Source organism: Sorex fumeus, unplaced genomic scaffold (genome assembly GCF_029834395.1).
Source record: "Sorex fumeus unplaced genomic scaffold, SorFum_2.1 ptg000028l, whole genome shotgun sequence".
Lineage (NCBI taxonomy): Eukaryota > Metazoa > Chordata > Mammalia > Eulipotyphla > Soricidae > Sorex > Sorex fumeus.
In genome coordinates, this window is record NW_026606085.1 from 1,819,622 (window position 1) to 1,837,424 (window position 17,803).

Below are 17,803 nucleotides of genomic sequence, written 5' to 3' on the forward strand. Positions count from 1 at the left end.
GATAGTTTTTGTGTATAATCAGCTAATATATCCGTTGGATACCTACAGTCAGGATTTTTTCAGGTTCAAAATCATATGGGACATGACTGGGAAAATTTTATCATGTCAGTAGGAACATTAAAAAACAGATGAAATTCTTTCATGGATGAATTATTTGGTGTTTACTTTCATATTAAATCATTTGAATCCCACAAACTATTCATGGATTTCTGATGTCCTCTTCTTGTGGATGTGCAAATTCTGTGTGAGATGCATAGTTTCCTCTGGGACAGTCCTCAATTGTGAGTGAAGACTGGGCAGAAACGGTTTCCTGCGGAGCCTGACTTGCTCAAGCCTTAGACAGACTGTGTCTGGGCCTGACCTGGACTCGATCCTGGCAGTGCATCATATTTGCATCTGCAGCATTCTCCCAGGTCATGGTGACTGTGTTTCAGACCTTGGACCAGCTAAGCTCCCTGACGGACAGTTGATGGACAGTGGGAGTCTGTTTCCCTCTTAGGGCGCAATAGAGGCAGATGGAGGCAGTGTTGGGAATATGTGCAGTCCTACAGGTCCCAGAGAGTCCCCAGTAGGGGTCGCCCCAATTGAGGACTACACACGCGTTCAGCCCCAGGAGCAGGAAGGGATATGATTTCTGGGTGCTAAGAGCAGAGGCGCGCTGAGGGACCCACAGAGGAATGAGGTGTAAACAGTGACCTGGTTCACTGTCCCTTCAAGGAGCCTCCAGATCCAGATATTCCAAGGCAATTCGTCACTGAAATAATGGAAGGAGACAGCAGCAGGGTATGCTCAGGTCCCCACAAAGGCTGCAGCCCAGCAGCAGGCACAGTAGGGTGGGTGGGTGTTACCTCAGGTCCTGGGTTTCCCTGATTCAATTTAAAAAAATGAAATTATCCCAGGGACTTTGTGCATGGCAGGCTCAAGTCTTCATAAATACCTGATATTGGGAAAATGAAACAAAAACAACAACAAAAATTATGACAATAATTCAAAGACAATTTCAAGTACTGCTTGGGGCTCTACAAGCTTACAGAGCTTGGTGACACGATTAATTTACTGATAGAAATGATTCCTATTGGGGCAGTTCTAACTCTCACACACGGGGCATGGCGGTATCCAAACTCTGATATAACCCCTAGGTCAGGACTCGTGGTTTCTCTGCTCCTCAGAGGTGGGTCACCTGAGGGGAGTGGCCTGGCGGGTCTGTCCCTCAGGGGAGGAGCTCTGTCTGCTCAGAGTTCAGGGACAAGGCAGGGGCCAGGCTCACAAATAAGCACCGTCATGGACTTGGACACTCCTCACTCGGTGAGCACTGAACCCTGCGTCACCCACCTGATCTCCCTCAGCTTGGGACAGGTCTTCAGCTCTGATTCCTCCTCATGAATATCCACATCAAACAGGTACACTGAGTTAATACAGACAAATGTGTTCCCTGAGAACAGGTCACAAAATTACCACCCTCCTACCTACCCCAAAGACCCTCCCCACAAACCTCCTACATGAACCCACACTGGTACAGGCTTATATGTTTGTCTCCCACTGAGAATGGCCCTCGGTGAAGGTCTCCTGTCCCGGACTGAGGGGACCAGGGCTCTCAGGGGGAGCCCACGCCCCTTTTCCCCTCACAGGGAAGCATCCCCAGGCGCAGCAGGCGCCCTGTGAGCTGAGGAGGACTCTGGGCGTCTGAGAGGGTCTCTGAGGCATCCTAGTCCCCTCCACCGGTGTCTCTGTGCACTTGAGGACTCAGCCCTGATCCAGTTCGGGGAGAGGACAGACCACCCTGATGAGGAAGCACAGCAGTGGCCGGGCAGCATCCCCCTGACTGGACACATCTCAGCACAGCCCACGCGCCGCTGAGCGTCTGGGGTCTTGGGGCTGACCAGGGGGACCCCCCATGCGCGGGATACCTGCGCGGAGGTGGGACAGTGACCTCCGGACACCCCTGAGGACATTCCCATCGGGTCGGAGGGACACAGTATTGGGGTGACAGGGAGAAGGACCCAGAGCGTCGGGGCCCCGAGGAGCACCTCGGGTTGAGCCTGAATCAGACGAGGATCTGGGTCCAGCTCGGCAGGGGGGAGGCCATGAGCAGCGCTGCCCACGTGGCCCCCGCAGTCTGGGGTGGACACAGGGAGCCCCGGGACAGGCCCAAGAGGACACCGGCTCCTGCTGACACGTCCCCCGGCTGCGCCTGACTCAGGCTGTCGGGGGTCGTAGGGCCCAGACAGGATCGGTCAGAGGGGGCTGCCCGACCTTTGCCACCTGACCTGGAAACAGCTCCGAGGGCAGGAAGCAGGAACTGTGGTTCCAGAACCGTCCAGGGCTCCTGCGCCAGGTACTGGCTGCTCCCCGCTACTACTCTTTCCCCTACATCTCTCTCTCTCTCTCTCTCTCTCTCTCTCTCTCTCTCTCTCTCTCTCCCTCCCTCTCTCTCTCTCTCCCCCCCCCCTTGCATTTCTCTAAGTAAATCTCGTTAAAGAATATTCTTATGCATCACTGAAAAAGTCAAAGTTCAAGTCATGTGTCCAATAAAACTTAACTATTTTAGCGTATTCATCATTTGTAAGCCCCAGGCCCAGGCGGTTGGTGCGGGTGGGTGGGAAGGACGCGGCGGAGCTGAATGGGCCGCCGGTACCTCTGGGTCAAGCAGGGCCGGAACATCCTCCGGGCGGGGAGATGCGCAGAGGCCATGGAGAGGACTGAGGTGAGGGTGGCCGGGACTGGGCCTGGACCGCCCGCCCGCAGGGTCGCAAGAGCAGTACCCACAGCAAGACCACAGCGCTGGCCAACAGCAGTAAAACCTGTATGCAGGGGGCATTTCTGGACTTCTTAATATTCCCAATGGAAATCTCTGGGGCATTAAAATGGTTTTGTAGTCTCACTGTAGTATGCCTTGGGGAGTTACAGGATCCCAGAAATAACCTCAGAGCCCCAGAGTGCCCAGATGTGTCCTGGCCATACATATGTGGACCCCTGAGAGGAAGGTCCTGAAAGGGCTTGGCCCTCCAGAGGGGGAGCTCTGTGTGCACAGAGTCCTGGGACTAGACAGGGTCTCATCTCCTCAAACAAGGGTCAGAACGTGGACCTCTTCACTCCCCTTGGGAATGGAACGAGTGTCTTCCACCAGCCCCTTCTCAAGTTGGACCAGGCCTTCAGCTATGAGTTCTCCCTCATCATGAATATGCAAATTATGCGAGAGACAATGAGTTAAATACAGATGTGTCTGTGTCCTGACAACCTCACACAGCAGGCACACCCACACCTTCAGAAGCCCCTGAGTGCACGGTCCCCACCATGGACTGGACCTGGAGAATTCTCTTCCTGGTGGCAGTGGCTTCAGGTAAGTGTCCCCATGCCATGGGCTGAGGGTATGGGGCCAGTCAAGTGCAGTCCACCCATTCCTGTCTGCTGTCCACAGGTGTGAATTCCCAGGTGCAGCTGTTGCAGTCTGGGGCTGAGGTGGGAAAACCTGGGACATCAGTGAAGATCTCCTGCAAGGCATCTGGATACACCTTCACCAGCAACTATATGCACTGGGTGCGGCAGACCCCAGGACAAGGGCTCGAGTGGATGGGATGGATATACCCTGGTAATGGTGATATAAAGTATGCACAGAAGTTCCAGGGCAGACTCACCTTCACTGCAGACAAGTCCAAGGACACAGCCTACATGGAACTGAGCAGGCTGAGCACTGAGGACACGGCTGTGTATTACTGTGCGAGAGACACAGTGTGACAACCACATCCTGAATGTGTCAGAAAACTGAGGGGGAGGCAGCTGTGCCGGGTGAGGAGATGACAGGGACGCTGATCCTCCTGACTTCCTCCCAATGGAGTCAGGGTCAGAGACACAGAATGGGGCTCACAGGGCCAGGTTTCATCTGAGGGAAAGGCTTAGGGTCTCTCTGTCTTTCAGCAACAGCCAAGAGGAAGATGGCCTCTCTCTAGAACACCCGGTGTTATTCATATTTTTGTCTAGGATTTTGTGTGGAGCACCCCAGATGATACATGAAGTACCACATGGAACTTTGGGCTGGGTTCAGGTTTCTGAACTTTAGGTTTATCCATGGCAGAACCCCAATGTTTCACATTTTGTTTGAAATTCTTTCTCTGCAAGAAATCCTTTTCTCTGAGATGAATTCCTTGTGGTGGCCAGACCCCATTCTGGAGTTTCTGTGCAGCCCTGCCCCTTTGTACATCTTCATATCTCTATACTCCTGTGCTGCACTCCTGCCATTGGACAAGAGACAGTGGAGGAGATGACCCTCTATGAAAGGGATCAGGGCCACATTTCTTCTATCACGTGGTGGTAAGGAAATGGTCAGTTTCCAGGTCTGTGAAGGCCTGATGTTGGGTGCATCTCAGTCCAGCTCAGGGGATGGTCATGACCCAAGCACAGACACACTGTCTGGGGTGTGTCCAGGAGAACTGGCAGTAGCATGGACCAGCAGACAGGATCTAGAGTGAGGCCTCAGGAGCTGCTCCCTCCACCACAGGGTCATGCATCCCAGCTGAGCTTACCTGGCGTGTAACCTCACCAAATGACCAATATTCCTGGGTAATATATGGTATCGAGTGAGACATAGCATGGCAGATCCCGGCAAGCTCCCCGTGGTGTATTCGATATGCCAAAAACAGTAACAATAATGGGTCTTATTCCCCTGACCCTGAAAGAGCCTCCAATATGGGAAGGACACGTAAGGAGATACTGCTAAAATCTCAGGGCTGGAACAAATGGAGACGTTACTGGCCCCCGCTCGAGCAAACAGATGAACAATGGGATACCAGTGATACCGTGACAGTGATAGATTGAGGCATTAATTTTGTGCATGCCTTGCAATCTGGGAAAAAGTAATACAATGTATCACTTTCTCTTACTTGATATTGAGAACATAATATACATGATCATATATCCATGCACAAATGTATAGACTATATGAGTGTAAAATAGAAATATGTATATATGCATATATATATATATATATATATCCTATCAGTGTCCACAGGGAAGCCTCAGAAAACTTGACAATGTGAGAGGCTATGATTCATGTAGACCATAGTATTACTGGAAATATACGTGCTTCCATAATTCCATAATTGGATTATGACCTTTACTTCTTATGCAGAATTCAAAATTCATACCTGTACTTTAAAAACTTACAAATTTATCAAAATGGTCAATATACAAAAAATGAGCAAACCCTTCCCAATGACAAGAAAAAATGCTCATATCTGATATGAGAGTATTTTTATTCCCTCCCGTAGAAGAACATTGAACACATACAAATCAGGATGGCCTTCAATTCCTTAAGACACAAAGAGCACAATATGGGCGAAAGTTCCGACCGAGGTCAATGCAGAGCACAGAAGCAGGGGCCCGAACTGAGGGTCAGCCTGGATTGTCAGTGTGGTAGAGCAGAAAGCTGCAGACAGTTTATGGGGACAGGGCAGTCCAGAAATCAGACCTCCAGGATTGTTCTCAATGTACCCTTCAGACCTCTGAACAGAGCAGGTGCCTAGATGGGGCTTCTTGGTGACTGAACTGCCACCTACAATTCTGGAGTGTCAGACTACACTCAGTCTCCCCACTGTCCTCTGTGGGTAGTGACAACTCCAAGTGACACTGGGAATGCCACGTTCTCCAATCATCAACCACTCTCTGTATGATAACATTGCTTTGCCCTTTCTCCCTTGCCACAAGGTGCTTAGGTTTATTGGGACACACCCATCATAATGCTCAAGAGTCACTCCCATTTCTTTGTTTATCTGTAATCATTTCTCTATGCTCTCTTCTCCAATCAGTTAATCATCTTTTCCCACTAATCAGACTCTGTTAATTTGTAAGGTCAGATCCTTCTAGGACACTGAACCTGTATTTTAAGTTAATAATGCCTTTCTCCCCTCGTTATGTCTTTTGAATAGTTTACTTTAAAGCAATCTCCTTTTGTATAGACAGAAGAAGACAATTAATTTGACACTTTTCTAACATTGGATTTAATTGGCTTCGAATATCATTCATTCCCGAGCATCTGCTTTCTCACCTTAGGCCTCAGTTACACTCACTTACTAGCACCCCCAAAAGCAGGGTCCCAACAAGGAACTGGATGGAATCAGGACAAGTGGTAAGCTATGTGCTAACCTGGCATCGAGATGGGCCTGGCCAAAGTGCCATAATTCTTATTTTTTTCCTTTTTGGGTCATACTCAGTCGATGCTCAGGGGTTACTCCTGGCTCTGCACTCAGGAATCACTACTGACAGTGCTCGGAGGACCATATGGGATGCTGGGAATCAAACCTGGGTCAGCCGTGTGCAAGGTAAACGCCATACCTGCTGTGCTATTGCTCCAGCCCCAGTGCCATAATTCTTAACTATAAGTTAAGAGTTTAATCATGGACAAATGCTGTCATGATCCAAAAGTAATGATGAATCTAGAACCCTGCTAGGGATTTGAAAGACTAATCTGGTCTGAGCACTGTAGTTTGAGATTGGGATGACTCCAGGAGAGCAATTCTATAAGCTTAATGCATCTCTTACTGTGTCCATACAAAATGATTAACATTATGAATGCTTCTATGTTTGTTTGCCATCGAGAGAAGAAACACACCCTTGGGATTCCTGCTGAAAGAGACCCTGTCCTAGAAGCAGCATCCCCTGAGGGAGAGAACTTTAACCCTATTGAGTGTGACCACACCTATGTGGAAGTCCAACCCCGCATGGTTTGGGGATTTAACTAGACTGTAAGAGTGGGCTGGGCGATCAGAGACAGAGCAGAGCGAGAAGGAATGGGGGTTCCAGATTGGGGCCCAGGAGAGATGGAGAGAGACAGGAGTGAACGGGGAAGAGAATGGAATACACAACATCTGATCAATCAATCAGCTTGGCCCTCGCTTCATCCACGGTCTGCCCCATGGCCTGGGCTGGGAGAGGGGCCAAGGCCCCCCAGAATCCTGGACGGCCATGGGAAGATGGTCGCCCCCCCCCCCCTTGCCACCCTCGGAGATTTTTTACAACTCTCCTAGTATTACACACCTCCAACTGAATCCAGAAAGTCTGTGGCATTTCTCTGAAGACATTTTACTCATAAATTTACATACATGAGAAACACCTAGAAAGAGTCCTAATCCTGTCTACCCTCTGTGGGCCTTACCGTGCTTACTAAGTTGAAAAATCACTCAACTTTCTGAAACATAGAAAAAACTAGAGGATATCATACTGAGTGAACCAGACAGCAGGAAAGGGAGAGATAAAGAATCATCTGTCTCATAATATGGGCTTAAAAGATACACAACAAGGTAGCAACAATGGCTAAGAGCAGCACAATAGGAGAACTGATCCACACAGTTGAGTTTTGGGGGAAGGAGCTTTAACCCTGACTTCAATTTCTGAATCCTCACAACATCTTATTCCCTGAACTCCAAGATTTGAACTTGTTTCAATCTCTCAGGCCCTGCACCAAGTGCCAGGGGCTCAGAATGGTTTTCCAACCTGCACACAGACAGGGCACTGGGACAGGAAGTGCTCCCTGGTGAGCAGAGGTGTGGGGGAGTCTCCTCGCCTGACCAATGTGTAGTCATCTTTCTGTGTCCTGGGACAAACAGGAACCTCCAGTTCCCCTCACTCAGTCCCTGGAGAAGACATTCAGTTTCCTGTTTTGGGGAAGCCCAAGGCACACAGGCTCCTGTGTTCAACATCTAGGCAGGGGACCCTGAGCTAGCATGCGAAATGACAGAAAGAAAGGAAATGTTTTGGCTGACAGTGTGGGCACGTTTTCTGCCCTTTCTAGAGTCTCAGGAAAATCCTCTCCTCTTAAAGGTGTTGAGTTCAAAAATCCCAGATAGTCTGATCCATGCCCTGTCTTCCCTGATGAGGTTTCATCATGAAGTTTGAAGTCTCCGTGGGACTGGGGAAACATCCCCCTTGCAGAGGACATTGCTCAAATGCTTGGACCCCCATCTCCCTGCACGTAGTTATCTCATAAGTACACGGAATCTGGGAACAAGGAGTTGGTCCGTCTGTCTTGATCAGTAGATGCTCAAAGGTTTATGAGTGCAGCTTGGCTGAGACATAGTCGCCCACATGGGTCATTGACCCTCAGTCATATGACAGATTATTAGGAGAGCTGTGGGTCCATAGAGGCTGAGGAAGAATGCCTGTGTGCACTAAGAAGCAGGTGGCAGAGAGAAGCAGGGGATTGTTATGCCTTGAAGAAGCTTCTGGAGCACTGGCCTTGATGCTCCAAGGCAGAGGCAAGTTTGAAGTTTTGCGGACACCAGAGATGTCTCTTTCCCACTGGTTTATAAGCAAATCAAGACCCATTAATCTACATTATTATTATTAGAAATGTCAAAGAAGATGAGGTTTGAGAAACTCTCTAAGGTCCAATGTCCTCTAGTGGCCAAGGGGCTGTGCCAAGGAGAACTCCAACACCTCCACACATCCAGTGGACACTGTCCCCTTAATAATGAGCCCAAAGTTGATGGTGGTCCCCTGAGTATTCTGGGACTCTCTAAAGGGATTCTAAGGCAGGCAAGATTAGAAAACTCTCAGGGCTGTGCTCCATGCAAGAATAGAGTAGGAAATTACCATCACTGTGTCATGCTTTAAATGTGATTGCTGATTGTGTGATCACCCTATGGCCACAGCTGTATGAATATCCCAATCCTGCTCTTAAGCTATCTAAATCTTAAACATATTAAGGGAAACAGTGGTTCGTGTGTTTGGCTATCGAAGAGATCTGAGTAGAAGTCATGAATAATCTTCTCCTTTGCCCTTCTGGAAGATGTGATAGATCCATCAGGATGTAGGAGGGCAGTCATCTTGGTCTTGTAGTTGGCAAAGGACAGGTGGGCGTTGCGAATGCTTTTCCAGGCTTCTCCCACATCTGCGAGCACTGCTGCTCTTCTCTCTTTGAGGTCTTTCATTATCGCTTTTCTGCACTGTTTTGCGAACTCAGATGTTCGCTTGCGATTGCCTGGGGCTTGCACCAAACCACGTTGGCGAATGAGCTCGAGAGTTTTCAAAGACAGTCGTCTTTTTCTGACTATCTATTTCTCAGAGTTCTTCGCACAATCATTGAGGTGCTGAACCAGTCGATTGTATTCCTCATCAATGTTGTCTAGGATAGCATCTTCCCATGTTGCCACAATAGTGCCAAAGAGCTCCCAGTTGGTGATCATTCTCTTTTTAAACTTTGCATCCCTCTCTCCCCGCTCTGTGAAGAGCAAATAAAAAATTTCTGATTTTGCATGAAGGAGACGGTGGTCTGATCCACTTTGGAATTTTGGGACAACAGTGGCATCAGTCAGGCAAAACCGTTGATTGAATATGATGTGGTCAATTTCGTTGTGGAACCGTCCACTGGGAGACTCCCATGTCCAACGTTTAGATTCGGCCTTCTGGAATTGTGAGTTACCATGGATGGTCTTGGTCGACATGATGAAAGCAGACAGTTTCTCACCCTGTTCGTTCCATTCTAGGCCATGGGTCCCTATGTGGAGTTCTTCGACTGATTTTCTCTGTCTTATCTTAGCATTAAAATCATCTTTATGCACAAGACAATGATCTTATAGAAGGTGCGATCTTCTTTATAGAACTTCTCCAGCTCCATGTAGAACTTGTCAATTTCTCCTTCATCATAATTGGATGTTGATGCATATACAACGAATCATTGTCCCAATGAATCCACTCTAAAAACCGTTGTAGATAATGAGTGAAGCTGCCCCTCGTGAAGAAATATTTATGCAAGTTGAGAGAGTAAGTAGACTGAAAATTAATTAATCATAAATTGGAACAGTACAAGTCAGAATTTACTGTGACAATTATACTGTGTACACATGCCAGGACTTCCATATACAGTAGAACAGGAGCCACTTCACAGGGATTTGGAGGGACAGTGACCTGTCTACAGGGTAGAGTCCCTGGGGGAGCTGGGTTTGGTCATCAAGGACCTGAGACACAGGAACTCTCCTCCCCAGCTACACATTCCTCCTGAGCAATTTCTGTTTCCTGAGAGCTCCTCAGTACGTTTCCTGTGCTGGAGGAAGAGGCCCGGCTCTCACACGGCCCCAGGGATAGGCCTGAGTGCTCTGAGCCACAATCAGCACCTCCAACCAGGGAGCTCACACGCCAGCCTTCCCCGGTTCCCCCTTTCTCTGCAGAGGCTCTCGCATGCAAATTGTACTTGGGACCCAAGACTAAAACCACGTTCACACTCAGCTTAACTCGGGCTCTCTCTCCCCCAGACACAGTGTCTGAGATCATGGCCCTCATGGGCAGGAACGTACATTAGTGCCTTTTCCTCCTCTTTCTGGTGGCAGCTCCCAGATGTGAGTATCCTCTGCACAATGGCTCCAAGGTGGGCCTGGGACGTCTGGGCCCGTGACTCACTGTAGGTCTCTGTTCCCAGGTGTCCTCTCCCAGGTATAGCTGCAGGAGTCAGGACCAAGCTAGTGACGCCCTTGCAGGCATTGTCCCTCACATGCTTGGTCTCTGGATTCTCTCTAACTATCTATGATGTAAGCTGGATTCGCCAGGCCCCTGGAAAGGGGCTGGATTGGATTAGTGCTATATGGACTAGTGGAAACACATACTATAAGCCAAGTCTTCAGTCCCGACTCAGCATCTCCAGGGACATCTCCAAGAACCAAGTTTTCCTGAAAGTGAGAAACTCAATAACTGAGGACACGGTCGTGTTTTATTATGCAAGACATACAGTGAGGGCAAGTCCCTGTGAGCCCAGACACAAACCTGGTGAGGGAGATAGGGATATGCAGGGGTGCATTTGACCACCAGGAGTCTCTCTCTCCCGGAACTCCTGGCAGAAGGAGAGGGGTTTTAAGGGGTCACTTTTTTTCTTTTTCATTGAAATATATTTAAAGAATACAATAGCTCTGTAACACTGTCGTCCTGTTGTTCATCGTGTTGCTCAAGCGGGCACCAGTAACATCTCACAACAAATTGTGAGTCTTGTTGTTACTGTTTTGGCATATTGAATACATCGCGGGTAGCTTGCCAGGCTTTGTGGTGCGGGCAAGATACTCTTGGTATCTTGCCATGCTCTTCGAGAGGGCCAGAGGAATCAAACCCAGGTCGCCTCTATGCAAAGCAAACGCCCTACCCAGCATCCCAAATGGTCTCCTGAGCCCTTCCGGATGTAATTCCTTGGTGTATCACACAGTGTGACCCAAAAAGCACTGTAGCACTGTACTCCCGTTGCTCATCAATTTGCTCGAGCATGCCCAGTCACGTCTCCATTGTGAGACTTATTGTTACTGTGTTTTGCATATCGAATAAGTCACGGGTAACTTGCCAGGCTTTGCCATGTGGGCGAGATACTCTCGGTAGCTTGCTGGGGTCTCGGAGAGGGGTGGAGGAATTGAACTCAGGTCCGCCATGTTGTCCAAGTGTAAGGCAAACACCCTACCTCTGTATTATTGCTCCAGCCCCCCCAAAAGAAAAAAATACATTATCCACATATATAAGTTTTATTCACTACTTTCTCTTCTAGTTCAAAATTGTTTATTCTCTATCTCATTGTCTACTGGAGACTCATGTGTTTTTATGAGGTATGTTTGATTTTCCTTCTTAAATAAATACCTTTAAACAAATGAGTGTTTTCCCCCTTTTAGTTTTGTTATTTTTAGTGAGGAAATAGTCTGAGCATTGATGCTGGTGGGTCCCAAACTCCCTGAGCTTCTCCCAGCACCAAATTCCCACGGACCCCCACACTTTGCCATGGTCCTTGTTCTCAGCCTCTTCTTCCCAGTGATTTGAGTCCCCACCTGCTTCCTTTCAAGAACCCCATAGGATGTTTAGGATGCATCTTAAATATTAGATGTTATCATTGTATCCTGTTCATCCTGACACTCTGTTCTCTGTGTACCATAATTAAACAAGATTTTCTGAGTTTGTTCTTCTTACTTTGACTTACTTAATTTAATCTGATATTCTCTACTTCCATCCATTGTGCAGAAAACAATGATATTTTGTCGTTAATTATAACTGCACAGTATCCCATTGTGTATATACACCACAACTTCTTATGCATAAAACTCTTTTTTATCCATGAAACTCTTATTAAGCATTAAGATTATTTCCTGCCCTGGCCACTATACTAAATGTTGCAATGAACATATGTTGACATAGATCTTCTCAAATTAATGTTTTCAAGCTTGCGTGAAGGTATCAAAAATAGGATCACTTTTAATGTGAAAATTCTATTTTCACTTTTTAGATAAATCTCATAGTGTTTTCCATCGATAAATTTTCACAAACACAGAAACAGTATTCCCTTTGACAATGTTCCAACAATGGTTGTTTCCAGTATATTTGATATAAGCCACTCTCACTGAGAAGAGATGATCTTCTTTATCCTTTGTATTAATATGTCACTGATACTAAGTGTTCATCAACACTTTCTCAGATGCCTACAGGGCATAGAAATGTTGCTTTGGAAAGTATTTGTTTATTTTCCAAACCCTTTTATGGGGGGTGATTTTTTCGGATGTTGAGCTTGGTGCTATGAATATCTGAGGTATTAGGTTGGCTCTGATGTTTGGTGGGTACATGTTACTCCCAGTCAGTAGGGTACCTTAATTTTAATGTCATTTACATGGCCTTTAAAATCTTTTAATTGATTTAGTCCCAGTTATTTATTTTAGTTTCTTTTCTCTCTGCTATTTAAGTAAAACTATAGATGAGCTCTCTAAGATCAGTGTCATAGAGAGAGCATAGAGGTTTTTATTTTACTCTCTGTGTTTTAAGGATTCTGCTGTCAAAGCTGGACAATAAGTCCTCTTTTAACTAAATTCTGTATCTAGTGTGAGATATGAATTCAATTCTATCTTATATTATTGTTTTAATATGTGGTGTTGTTTTCCCAACACCATTTGTTGAAGAGATTTTCCTTGCTTCACTCCATAGGATGGAATCTTTTCCAAAAGATTCACTGTAATAGATCTAAGGATTTATTCTGGGCTCTCAATTCTATGAAGCTGGACTGAGAGTTTATATTCCTGAAACTCGGGGTTCATTTCTATAGCTTCATGATATTATTGGAAGTCTGTTCTCCAGGGGATGTCAAGAGTTCTCAGTGAGGTCCCGTCAGTACCAGAACCCACAGTTATTCTTGCAAACCGGCCTCTGCCCTCCCAGGCCCACTAAGAAAACACCGCAGGCTTTGTGGCTGCCAGAAGTCATTAGAGTCACAGCGCTAGCTGAATAGAGTGAGGAACTTCACCCAGTCCATGCGTAGACCACCAGGCACTTACACCCTTAGCTCCCACAGAGCACCGGGACAATGAAAATATGATTCTATTCTTTATTGGAATAACAATCACATCATAAGACACTTAATACCCATCTTCCAGGATTTCCACACCATATTTGATAGGGTTCAAATATGGTTTGAACCATGGGAACACTTACAAGGGCGATTAGAGGCCGCCCTAAAAGCCTCTATTCTTCTCCGAGAGCATGGCAAGCTACTGAGAGTATCCCTCCCACACGGCAGAGCCTGGCAAGCTATCCGTGGCATATTCAATATGCCAAAACCAGTAAATACAATGGGTCTCATTCCCCTCACCCTGGAGCCACCAATACGGCAGCATTAAGAAGGATGAGGAAGGAGAGGCTGATAAAATCTCAAGGCCAAACTAGGCTGCCAAAACAAAGAAAGACAAATTTAAAACAGAATGAGAATGCTATTCGGGTCTCCCAAAGAGGAATCGAAAGAGCTATGCTTGGAGTATCACGCTTCACTCAAATGAGAGAAAGAATCCTGAGTTCCAATGTCCATTACGGTCAAGAATCAGGGACACTGTCTCGTTTGCCAAGGTGTCCAAAATCAGATGGGCTGTACACGTAATGAGATTTGGAGATGACCACTGGACTAGAGCTGTTACCGACTGGATTCCACGGGATATCAAATGATCGCGTGGCCACTCACCTATGAGATGGTCAGATTTCCTTGTCAAGACCCTGAAAGATCGGTTTGAGGCTCTTCGTGTTCCTAGAACAAGCAGACATCCCTAGCACGTGATAGGTACGAATGAAGACATTACTGGCACCAACTCTAGCAAATTGATGAGCAATAGGATGTCAAGTGACCAAGTGATTGTTTAAGGGATGTGGACTGAATCCAGGTAAGGGCATCAGAACATCTGATTGCTCTGTGGGTGCGCCGAGAGCAACAATCCTCTCAGTGCTCTCTGACCTGAGGAAAACACTGACAGGGAGACTCAGGAATCTCAGGGATAGAAGGAAGGGAACAATGATTACTGTCCTCCAAACAGAACTGAAGGAGAGAAATAACAGAATCAATGACTGAATGAGGAGACACAGACAGAACTGAATGCTTTGGCTGTGTTTTTTGTGTGTATTTTGGCTACTGTATTTGGTGCTGCCGTGAACACGACTATGATCATCTCCATTCGTTAATTATTTTGGGTTTCCAGAAGACACATAAGGTACCTGAGGCTCATCTTAGTCTGAGGAGGAAGTTCTGTACCATGGTGTCTCAATGAGTAGTTAGTGGGGAGTGAGTCCAGAGTAGATTATGTTTCACCTGGTGCTTGTGGAAGGAGGACCCACATCCTAGGACCTGCTGTGTGCACAGAGGCTGAGTGAGGCCCTGAGCTGTGAAGACAAGTGAGGTGTGTCCCGACTCTGAACCTGCAATGATTCAGTCACATTGATCATAATTCCACCTGAGGACTCACTGACTCTCTCGGCTATTTCTGCACTCAACATTGAAGTTGACTTTGTGTTTGTGATTGTGGTCAGCCCATGACAAACTTTTGTGTTGCAAACAAGCAGTTACTTTCAGCTATGTTCAAATACATAGTTCTTTGCCTTCTTTTTTCAATTTCCCTCCCATAAACTAATAATTCTGGGTTCAAGGTAGAGCCAAAGTTTTCACCCATTTCATGCTTTGAGTTGCCAGTATTTATTTGTCTTAAATGACACAATCAATGCAAGTGAAATGATGAACAGAATCAAAAGAGAAGTAAAAAACTGGGGAAAATATTTGTCCACCTCTCATATGATGTAGAATTAATAAAACATATACAAAGCACTTATATTAATTAACAAAAAAATAAACCCCACCTAAAATGGGGGTTTGAAATAGATACATCCTTAAAGGAGACTTTGAGGCAGAGAACTGTAGGAACAAATTCTCCTCATCACTTGTCAGAGAAAAGAAAATTAAAACAATTATGAGATATCACCTCACCCAGGTCGGAGGGCAAATATCACAAAGAACCAAAATATTCTATATTAGCAAAGATGTAGAGGAAATGCAATCCTCATCCTCTGCAGTTGGGAATATCAAAGGGTTGACCTCTTTCAAAGCAACGTGGGTACTAATCAATATACTAAGAACTGATCTTCCATATGACACAAAATTTTCACTCTTGACCCCAATGGACCCAAAACACTAATTTAGAAATATATTCGCACATCCACGTCGAGGGGTGGAGTCTGAAACGCCACCGGGTTTGTTCCCTGTGCCCCTGGGCACCCGCCCGGGATGTGTTCCTTGGAGATCTCTTCACTTGCTTTGGAGGACGACCCCTGTGGTTCACAGCTCCTAGGCCAAAGCCTAAATATTTCCCACCATCACTGCTGTAGCTTCTCTCATCTCCCACTAACCCTGTAAAACAAACCCGCTTAGCTGGAGCCTCGATCACCGGCACCCATATGGTTCCCCAAGCTGAGCCAGGAGTGAGCCCCCCCTGAGCACTACCAGGCATATACCCCAAAATCTCACACGCATACACACATCTCTGTGCAAGTGCCATGCGCCTCCCCCCGACCCAGTAATAAAGCGCCAACTGTGTGCTGCTGCTAATGATACTAAAATACCTACAGTACCTACTGTGTGGTACCATGCTGGAAATTCTTGAGGATTCAGAGATGGCTTTTTTTTTTTGGTAAATTATGGGCTAGAGTGATAGCACAGCGGTAGGGCATTTGCCTTGCACATAAGCCAGCCTGGCTGAGCTGGGTTCATTTCCTCCGACCCTCTTGGAGAGCCTGGCAAGCTACTGAGAGTATTCAATATGCCAAACACAGTAAGAAGAAGTCTCACAATGGAGACATTACTGGGCCTGCTCGAGCAAATTGATGAACAAAGGGAGGACAAGACAAGACAAGTCCATGTTTACTGTATCACAATATTGTATTCACAATACCCAAATCTTACACAACCAGAGTATCTGAGAATAGATGACTGGATGGAATATAGTACATCTACACAGTGGAATACTACTCAGCTACCAGGAAAAATGATATCATGAAATTTTCTTATAAATGGAGGGAAATGGAGAGTATCTGGGTGAGTGAAATGTGTCAGAAGGAGAGGGATAGATATAGAATAATTTCATCGTTCTGTGGGATTTAAACTTTTGTATGAGATTAATATTCAATGCCAGGAAACACAGGGGCTGGAAAGACAGGTCAATAATTTTAAGCTTGCTACAAGTGTATGAGGGGGAGTATGACAGTGATAGTTAGATGTGATCACTCTGAACAAGAACTGAGTTTTGAAAGTATGAAAAAGGATATACATGATAACTTTTCAGTGTCTGTATTGCAACACATAGATGGAGGGATATAGAATCCTAGGGATCAACAAAGGAGAAAGATGGCTCAGGTGATGATGACCAGATTCTGTGTTTGGACTGTCCTTTCTGTCACAATCCTGTGCTCTCTCTTTCTCTCTCTCTCTCTCTCTGTCTCTCTCTCTGTCTCTCCCTCCCTCCCTCCCTCCCTCTCTCTCTCTCACCCTCCTTAAAGTTCCCTAAGTAAATTTCTTTAGATGATACTATTTTACTTCTCTCTCCATCTCTTTCTACCTTGCATTCACAGAGAGACAGAAAGTGAATCTCTGATTTTCTCTTGTTCAGGTTTTCACGTGTGCTTGGTGGAAAGATGTTTTCCAGACTTCTATCATGTTTGACCAGAAATAAGAACTCAAGGATTTTTCGCATTTGGACAAGTCCATGTGATCTCATGAACTCGGCTCTCTCTTTCTCTCCCCGTGCGTTTCTCTACGTAAATTTCTTTAAATAATACTATTCTATATCACTGAAAAAGTCAGAGTTCAAGTCATATGTGCATAAAGCTTTATTAATTTTATCCTAATTTACTTATATTTGTGCCAAAGATACTGCTATGTAATAAAGTTGTTGGCAGCTGTGTTAGACTCATGCCTGGTTTTTAAATATTTTTCATTAATTTAGCAAATTTAATATAATTTTGTATTTATATTAAAGTCTTTACTTAAAGACTTAAATCCTCTTCTAGTTTGATGGTTTTATCTATTTTTATTTGAGTAAATTATTTATTATTATTGGAGCGATAGCACAGCGGAAGGGCGTTTGCCTTACAAGCGGCCAACATGGCCGACCCGAGTTCGATTCCTCCGCCCCTCTCGGAGAGCCCGGCAAGCTACCAAGAGTATTTGATATGCCAAACAGAGTAACAACAAAGTCTCCAATGGAGACGTTACTGGGCCCGCTCGAGCAAATCGACGATCAACGGGAGGGCCTTTACCTTTACCTTTACCGTATATATATAACTATTTGATTTACCATTATTTTACTAGGATCCAACTACCTGAGGGATTCCTGAGCACAGAGCCAGGAGTAAGCCCTCAAACCTGCAAAGTGTGACTCAAAACCAAAACAAAAGGCTCATAAGAGAATATGGTATGTGAACAAGACTTCTGAAATGAAGTCCCAGTATTCAATCCTACAGAAGAGACACCAAACTGTTAATGCTTCTGAGAGCACAAAGGTTC